This window comes from Rhinopithecus bieti, unplaced genomic scaffold, assembly GCF_001698545.2.
Source record: "Rhinopithecus bieti isolate Rb0 unplaced genomic scaffold, ASM169854v2 scaffold_52099, whole genome shotgun sequence".
Lineage (NCBI taxonomy): Eukaryota > Metazoa > Chordata > Mammalia > Primates > Cercopithecidae > Rhinopithecus > Rhinopithecus bieti.
Window position 1 is genome coordinate 964,999 of NW_016820939.1, and position 9,138 is coordinate 974,136.

The 9,138-nt window shown below is 42.0% G+C and overlaps 1 protein-coding gene across 3 annotated transcripts in view; it reads right to left on the reverse strand.

Moving 5' to 3' along the window:
- The window catches only part of KLHL8 (kelch like family member 8), an 81,983-nt gene that overhangs the window by 52,520 nt on the left and 20,325 nt on the right, over positions 1 to 9,138 (reverse strand). The window contains exon 1 of one of the 3 annotated variants that reach the window (XM_017860050.1): positions 6,576 to 6,772. The exons of 1 other annotated variant lie outside the window; for it this stretch is intronic. The gene's annotated coding sequence lies outside the window, so the exon portion shown is untranslated. Of the gene's footprint in view, positions 1 to 6,575; positions 6,773 to 9,138 lie in introns of those variants that run through there. One more of the 3 variants, XM_017860053.1, reaches the window with a different exon arrangement.

Sequence of the window (9,138 nt, forward strand, 5' to 3'; positions counted from 1 at the left end):
TGAATAGAGCACATTGCTGATCTTACACAGAGTTTAGGGGGTAGCATGGGATTCAGGGATCAGCGGACTTTCAGAGGCTTATTAACATAGTTACTGACATTAGATTACTACTAGTTACATTACTGGGAAGTTACCTAATCTCTCTGGGTCTCAGTGTCTTTATTTTTAAAGGAACACAGCATGGCTGTGTTCCAATGAAACTTTGTTTACAAAAACAGGCAGTAAGCTGGGTTTAGCCTACAGGTAGTAGGTAATCAGTTTCCTTCTAGTTCAAAATTATAGTAGCACATTTTGCTGTTTAAAATTACAGAAGCTGTTGCCTTGCTTTTGAGAGAAATCTGTCAGCCATATGTGACACAAGGCATATAAACTGGTGGTTAGCAGCAGAGACTTTAGAGCTAGACAGTTTTGGGATTCGGTGTTAATTGTGTAGCCTTGGGCAAGTTACTTAAAATTACTCTGAGCCTCAGCTCTAAGGTTGTTGTGAGGGGTAAGTGAAGTAATGTATATAAAGTATTTAGCTCTGTATCTAGTACACAGTAAGCATTCAATAAACAAATGTTATTACTTTTACAAATTATGTGATCCTGAGTCCTTGGTCAGGAACACAGTCCGGCAATCAACATTTTTTTCCAGCAAAGAAATAAAATATGCTTTATAATGCTCTACATGAGACTGCAATTATTAGAAACCCACCATAGAAAAGATGATAATACCCTAAGTCATCTTTTTTTTTAAAATGACAACAGCCAGTATTAATTGGGTGCTTCTATCTACTTATTAGTTGTATATTCGTTGTACAATATTGGTTATGCTACATGTTTCATTAGCTTTAGTTTCCTCATCTGTAAAAATAAGGAAAGTAATAGTACCAACCTCATAGGATTGCTATAAAGCTTAAATGCGTTAACAAAGTGGCACATAACAGATATATGTATATACGTATGTATGTATATAATTGTCATCATGAGTTAAATACATGTATTCATTTGAATCCTCAGGATAACTGAAAAAGGTAAAATTCCTATTTGTTTACAGCTTTGGATAATGAGACTCAGAGAAGTTAAGACACCTACCCAAGGTCTCATAGCTATGAAGTGCAATGTCCAGGATTCAACAGAGACTTGCCTGACTATAAAGCCCAAGCTCTTATCACTAGGCCGAAGACAGAATTAATGTTATCTCTGTATGGAGGTGCCTATGTGTAAATGACAATGAGAACCAAAATAGTGGTATTAATAATATTCTCCCTATACAGGAAATGTTTCAGGAATTTTTAAAGGTTTTTTTTTTTTTTTTTGAGATGGAGTCTTGCTCTGTCACCCAGGCTGGAGGGCAGTGGCACAATCTCAGCTCACCACAGCCTCCTCCTTCTGGGTTCACATGATCCTCCAGCCTCCACCTCTCAAGTGCTGGGATTACAACTATGCACCACCATGCCCAGCTGATTTTTGCATTTTTAGTAGAGACAGCGTTTCACCATGTTGACCAGGCTGGTCTTGAACTCCTGTCCTCAAGTGATCCACCTGCCTCGGCCTCCCACGGTGCTGGAATTATAGATGTGAGCCACCCCGCTCGGCCAGAAGTTTTAAAGGTTTAAGCGTAGAAGAACTCACACAAATGATAGGATTCCCATAGGTAAAATTTTTGCTGAAATTATTTCCTTTTATTTTCCATATCTAATTAATTCAAACTTTCATTATTAAAGTTAAGCAATCCTCTGCATTAAAATAACTAAAGATCCAACATGACTTATCATTTACATATAAAGTATGCTGCAATACTGGCATTCATCTCTACTGCTAATCTTTGAGGTCTATTTAAGACTTCTCAGACTATTTTTACAAAGAACCACGCTTCTGCTACTTTATTCTATAAATTTCCAAATACTAGTTTAGAACTTTGAACTCTGAAAAACATTTCAACTTTAAATGAAAATATTAATATCAAAGGAAAAAATATCTCAAGGAAAACGACATTACTTGATAGATTCATTCACAAGTTTGTATAGCATCACCGGATCCACCTCATACTCTCCCAGCCTTGGGAATGCTACTGGTAACTGATCCAGAACAGAACTTGGTTTTACACTGTAAAGCCTTATAGCGCAGCAATCATTATACAAGGAAAACAGGGCAAAATTCCAAACTCTTATAAGAATAAACTAAGATTTAAAAGTATATCTGATTCAGAAATTCCAAAAAAGCAAATAAGTTTTAAATGTTATAAATGAAAATCACAAATTATAATATAATCTACAAAAGCAAACTGTAAATATCTTGAAAACATACATATCCATCTTTCCAAACTAGAAATACTAAAAGTCAAAGTGATAATCAATTAGGATTTAATATAATTTTATACTCTATGATATACAAGAAAATATACAACAGCTTATGTATATATCATCATCTAGTTTGAAAGATTAAATACTTTATTTTCTTTAACATTGGGTGTTTTGTTGTGAAAACAAAGAACATCCAAATTTAGAACAAACAAGCCAAATTATCTTTTGGCATTTTAAATAATATTCTGACATGCTGAATTGTATTTAAGTCCCATTATCTGCCCCACTGTATTGCCCATCAAGGCTAGGGGCGGGGAAGAAGAGAGGAGTAGACAATATCTGCCTAATCATAACGAATCAACCGAAGGTACCACTTCCAGGTAGAAGTAGCAGCACTATTATTCATATAAAGGTAGTGTATCATAAATATCAACTTCTAGCTTTGGAAGAAAAACAGACACTCGGTGCTTCAAAATAACCTGTTTTCTTTTCCTTTCCACAATATAACCTGTTTCTCTTTCCTTTCCACAAAAAACTAATTTTAAAATAATCTCTAACATTTTTACTAAAGAAACCTGCCTAGATCACTGAAGCTAGTGGTTTCCTAAACCTTTAGTGGGAACAAGGTCATGTTGCTCTTTTAATTTAATTTCTCCCCAGAAAAGTACAAATTTTCATTTAATTTCTCCCCAGAAAAGTATAAATAGTAGAGTTCACAGACCCTTGAAAGACCATTTATTCGCACGCTAACAGATGCAGGTTAAGAGTCAGAGAGATGAAGTAGAAAATTTCCCAAGGTCCCTCCAACTCTCTTCCATAATTATCTCTCTGACTCATAAGAACCAACTAAATCATTCATAACCAAACCAAACAATATACTTTCTTGCATGACCAACCCATTAAAAAAAAAAAAAAAAAAGCAGCTGACAGTATCTACGTAGCAATATCCACCAGAAAATAAATTGTACTGGCAGCATTTTTAAATGCAGCAAACCTAGAAAGTGCTGTGGAAAGAAGGTTAAATTTACACCCACAAACATAACAATAAAGTGGGCTTTGGCGCAGACCTGATCCAGGGTGTAGCCTGAGAATAGGGGAAATCAGTGAATAAAACCTCCTATAATAGCAAACACAGCTCCTATTGACAAGACGTAGTGGAAATGAGCTATGACATAATATGTGTCATGTAGTACGATATCTAGTGATGATGCTAGCACAATGCCGGTTAAGCCTCCTACGGTATCAATGCATAACATACAATACATATCAATGCATATTATAGTTGATTACAGCTTACAGAATGCTTTCACATACAACACCAAATAATCCTCAATTCTGGTAAAACAGAAGTACGTATTATTTTTATCCCCCTTCCACAGCTAAGGAAAGAGGTTTAGAAAATTACTTGCCATGCTCACACAGCCAATAAGTGGAGATCTGGGATTCTAACAGAGAATTGTGTAGTACCAGAAGTGAGCTCAGAACATTATTATAGTCTGGTGCTTCCATAAAAGTCCCTCAAAACAGAAAAAACCGAATTTTAAAACAGACTAATGGGTGACATTTTATTGTAGACACATCTTGACATGAGTAAACAAAATTAATTTATTTAAAATGCTCACCTCCCTCTTTGTTGGTTAATAAAAAACATTTTGTTCACAAAAAAAAAAAGACATGGTCAAGTGAATTTTAGCGATTGAAAACATTTTATTTTATGAAACATTTATCCTCCCTCATCTCTCGCCTTTTTTTGTTTTGTTTTGTTTTGTTTTGGAAATAGGCTCTCATTCTGTCACCCAGGCTGGAGTACAGTGGTGCAATCATGGCCAACTGCAGCGGCACAATCATGGCTCACCGCAGCCTTGACCTTCCTGGACTCTGGTGATCCTCCCACCTCAGTCTCCCAAGTAGCTGGGACCACAGGTGCACACCACCACATACGGCTAATTTTTTTTTATATATTTATTTATTTATTTATTTATTTATTTATTTATTTTTGTAGAGGCAGGGTTTCGCCATGTTGTGCAGACTGGTCTTGAACTCCTGGAATCAAGCAATTGGCCTGCTTTTGGCTTCCAAAAGTGCTAAGATTACAAGCATGAGCCACTGAGCCTGATCTTTTTTTTTTTTTGAGACGGAGTCTCGCTCTATCGCCAGGCTGGAGTGCAGTTGCGTAATCTCAATCAGGAGATTCCACCTCCCAGGTTCAAGCGATTCCCCTGCCTCAGCCTCCGGAGTAGCTTGGACTACAGGCACGCGCCACCACGAACAGCTAATTTTTTTGCATTTTTAGTAGAGACGGGGTTTCACCATGTTGGCCAGGATAATCTTGATCTCCTGACCTCTTGATCCACCCGCCTCAGCCTCCCGAAGTGTTGGGATTACAGGCATGAGCCACGGCGCCCGGCCCCAACTTTCTTCTTAATGAATGAAGAAATACTGTTTTTAAAAAATTCCCTCACTGAATGTGAACTGAGTTTCTTGTCAAAAAATGTGCAATTGCTACAGAATATATAATCCTAATCAATTACCAGTAATCTTATCAAATGCTAAAAGAATTGGCAGCTTTAAAAATTAAAAGGATGAAGCTAAGTGCTCATATGTAGTTGAATAGAGTATCCTGAGACGTTTTTTTTCTTTTTTTGAGATGGAGTCTCACTCTGTCACCCAGGCTGGAGAGCAGTGGCATGATCTCGGCTCACTGCAACCTCTGTCTCCTGGGTTCAAGCCATTCTCCTGTCTTAGCCTCTCGAGTAGCTGAGACTACAGGCATGTGCCACCACGCTCGGCTAACTTTTGTATTTTTAGTAGACACGGGGTTTTACCATGTTGGCCAGACTGGTCTCGAAAATCCTGACCTCAAGTGATCCCCCCGCCTCAGCCTCCCAAAGTGCTGGGGTAACAGGCGTGAGCCACTGCACCCGGCTCCTGAGACACTTCTTTTTATATTTAGGCTTAGGCAACTTGGTATCTTGAAAGCAATTTTTTTAAAAAGTGACTAAATAAATAAAGTGACTAAAAGTTTGAAGTTTGAACTGGATCAGTTTGACAAATGAAGGAGGGTGCCAGGAGGAAGTCTGAGGAAAAGCAGCAGCTTAATGCCACCGCCATCTCCAAGCTGCTTTCCAGCTGCCAGCAGTGATAGCAGCAGTCCTCTGCGTACTCAAGAGTACCGCAGGGCCAGAACATGAGAAAGATGCGGGAAGAGGATTTCCTTCTAGAGAGAGAATAAAGGACACCGAGAGTCCAACAATTACCATCTTGTATGGGAGAAAAACAATGCAAAGGAAAAAACGTGCAACCAGCAGATAAAATACTTATGTCAACCCAGGTTCTAAGGACCTTTTCCCAAAGTATCCCTCTAAACTGGTGACATTAGCTTAGGGCAAAGAGTCAAAAATGAAGTTAGCCATGAACACAGATGAAAATACTGAACGTTTTCTACGAAAAGTCACCCGATTAAACATTGCCAAGAGGGAAAAACAGTGCAAGTCCAGTAAAGCACGAGGCACGTAGAAAATTCAAGCTATGTAGTCAAATCGCTCTCTCTGAAGAAACCAGCAAGACAACTGAGCCCAGCAAGGAGTGGAAGGCGTAAAGAGCTGTCATTGTGTCGGTAACAACTCCATCCGGCGGCTGCGCGTCTAGAAAGAGGCTGCGGTTCCTGGGTCCACACCAGGAGGCATTCTCCACAAAGTCTACACCGCCGCGCCCGGACAGGCACCTCCAGCGCGGCCAGCAAGCCCCCCGAGTGGGGAGTTGCAGTGCCTTCCTCGCCTCGTCCCCGCGCGGCGTGGGCCGGACGTGGCCCACTCGCCCCGCCCCCGCAGGCAGCGGCTCCAGGGGGCTTCCGGCCGCCCTCCCGGGGCCCCGAACCCTCGCCAGCCGCACCGTGCCTGCCCACTCCCTGGACCTCGCTAAGCACCTGCCTGGGTCCCTCTTCGAAAGGCCGGGAGGAGGGAGCCAAGGAGGCGCCGGCGAGGGTGACAGAGCCAGAGGCTGGGGCTCCCCTCCGGGAGCCGGGAGCATAATCCTGTTCCTCTGGCCAATGGAGGCGACAGAAGCCGTGCAAGGGAGCTCCGGGGCTGGAGCTCTTGCTGTCAGGCCCCAAGCCCTCTCAGCTGTGGAGTTTCGGTTGGTGCACGAGGGCTCGAATTTCCTCCGCACGCCAGAGATCCGAGACCAGACGGTGTTGCGACTTCGGGGCTGGGGTCAGGGAGGGCTCCGCGCGAGCGCACGGCACCGCACAAAGGAAGAGGGGACTGAGGGGAGACAAGCGTCCCGTTACCTCGATCTTCGACCCTCCGCTCTATTCTTCCTGATGTCGCTAAGGTTGCAGCCACGTTACCCGGCTCCCGGAGCCCCGGCCGCCCTCAGCAGCACCTCACCAGCCCTGCGCTAGCACCCGGCGGACGCGCGCTCTCCTGCACTGCCCCGCAGAGCCCTGGCTGGCGCTTGGCGTCTTCTCACCTCAGCCCCCGCGAGAGGCGGCCTCCGGGGGCGGGGCGGGCGGGGCGAGGCAGGCTGCGCGGGGCTACGCACGGCACTCTGGGAAGTGTGGTTCTCGTAACCTCTTCCCGGAGTCCACCCCACGACCTCGCCCCGGCTGCTCACGGGTCTCGGGGACTGGGCAGTGTTGCCCGGCCTGGTGAAGGCGGACCAGGGCGTGGCGGACGTCCCCATAACAAATCTTGAAATAAAACACTGCATGAATACCTTTGAGCTTATCCATGCTTCACTTCTGTGGCGGTACAAAATTTAGTTTCTTTTTATGTCCACCAAATCCCCTTCTGTGGTTGTGAGTGTTTCTGGGATTTATGTCTTTGAAAAAAGAAGGGGGAAAAAAGGTTTGCATTTATTCCTGTGTCACTTTCACCACGTGCTCTACAAAGGATATACAAAACAACTTGTGTTTATAAATACACACCCACAGTTTGTAAACCTAAGGAAGCAGTTGATTGACCTGAGAGCTCGCTGCTAAAAATCAGTGGAAGTGCGCGGTGGCTTCACGCCTGTAATCCCAGCACTTTGGGAGGCCGAGGCGCGCGGATCACGAGGTCAAGAGATCGAGACCATCCTGGCCAACATGGAGAAACCCCGTCTCTACTAAAAATACAAAAATTAGCTGAGCGTGGTGGTGCGTGCCTGTAATCCCAGCTATTCGCAAGGCTGCGGCAGGAGAATTGCTTGAACCCGGGAGTAGGAGGTTGCAGTGAGCTGAGATTGTGCCTCTGCACTCCAGCCTGGTGACAGAGCAAGAGTCCGTCAAAATAAAAATAAAATAAAACAGTGCAAGTAAAAATGCTGTGAATCAATTTTTCTATAGTGTCAATAAAGTGGAATGTGTGAGGCGGGAGATCAAGAGACAGTAAGAAAAAAAAACAAAAGTTTTTTAAAGAAAGATATTCCCCTAAATGTGTCTTTTGCCAGGCTAAACTTTCACAATCTTAGGAGTCTATTTCAGAATAAATTTAATCCTAGGACCTTTATTAACACATATGAACATTAGCACATTGATTTTAATAGAAATGAACATAAATATCTGTATATACATATGCATCTTCTATAAAAACCCCAAAACGACTATTTGAATCTGAAATTTTATTTCTAGAAAAAAATCACTTTATTTACATTGAAATATAAATAATTCTTAATATTTCAAAATATTCCTCTTTAGAGCATTAGTATTTTGCACATTTAATGCAAATACCTTTAGAAAAATAGAGTAAGATGAGTTTTAAAGAAGTATGCAGTGAAGAAAAGTCATAAAATGTATCTGGAAGGTGATGTAAAAATTGTTGGGGCTCAGAAACCGATACCCCAAAATAGGATGCTTTGCTGCACTGAACTGAGGAAGCAGCTTCACGGTCTCTTTTACCTTCCCCACTACCCCTCCTGCCTCTCAATTCTTTGTCTCTCCCAAAGCACCAAATGAAGTCCTTCTCTGAATTTCTCTTATCTGCCTAGAAACCAGACCTGCCAAAGAGGAACATAATTGCCTTACCTGAGTTTTCATTTACTTAACTCATATTGGAGGAAGAAAGACTGAAGTCTGTCAACACTCTTGGACAGACTTTTGTCACAAACTATTGTCTGCTCTGTGGGCCCAACATACTTTTCCCCAGGCCATTGTATGTTCCTCATTTTCCCCTAAAAGTCATTTACTATACCTTAAGTTGCCACATTTCCCCAATCTCCCTTTCCCCTGTAAAGAAGAGTATATAAACGTCTCTATCCCATTGAGTTATTGGGTAATCATTCTCCTGAAATCTCCCTGTGTTATGCACGTTAAAATAAATTTTGTATGTCTTTTTTCCTATTAATCTGCCATTTGACAGTTGATTTTTCAGTGAAACTTCCAAGGGAAAAGGGAAAGCTTCCCTTTATTCCCTTTATTAAACACAAAATCCAATATGTATTTTACTTACTTATTTATTTATTTATTTTATTTTTTTGAGGTGGAGTTTTTCTCTTGTCGCCCAGGCTGGAGTGCAGTGGCATGATCTCGGCTCACTGCAACCTCCACCTCCCAGGTTCAAGTGATTCTCCTGCCTCAGCCTCCACAGTAGCTGGGATTACAGGCGCCTGCCACCATGCCCGGCTAATTTTTGCATTTTTAGTAGAGACGGGGTTTTACCATGTTGGCCAGGCTGGTCTCGAACACCTGACCTCAAGTGATCCACTCACCTTGGCCTCCCAAAGGGCTGGGATTACAGGCATGAGCCACCACGCCCAGCCTACAATATGTATTTAATAAGACCATGGTAATAGAAATTGTATTTTTTATAGCCAAAGCTTTTATTTTATTTTATTTTATTTTATTTTATTTTATTTTATTTTATTTTATTTTA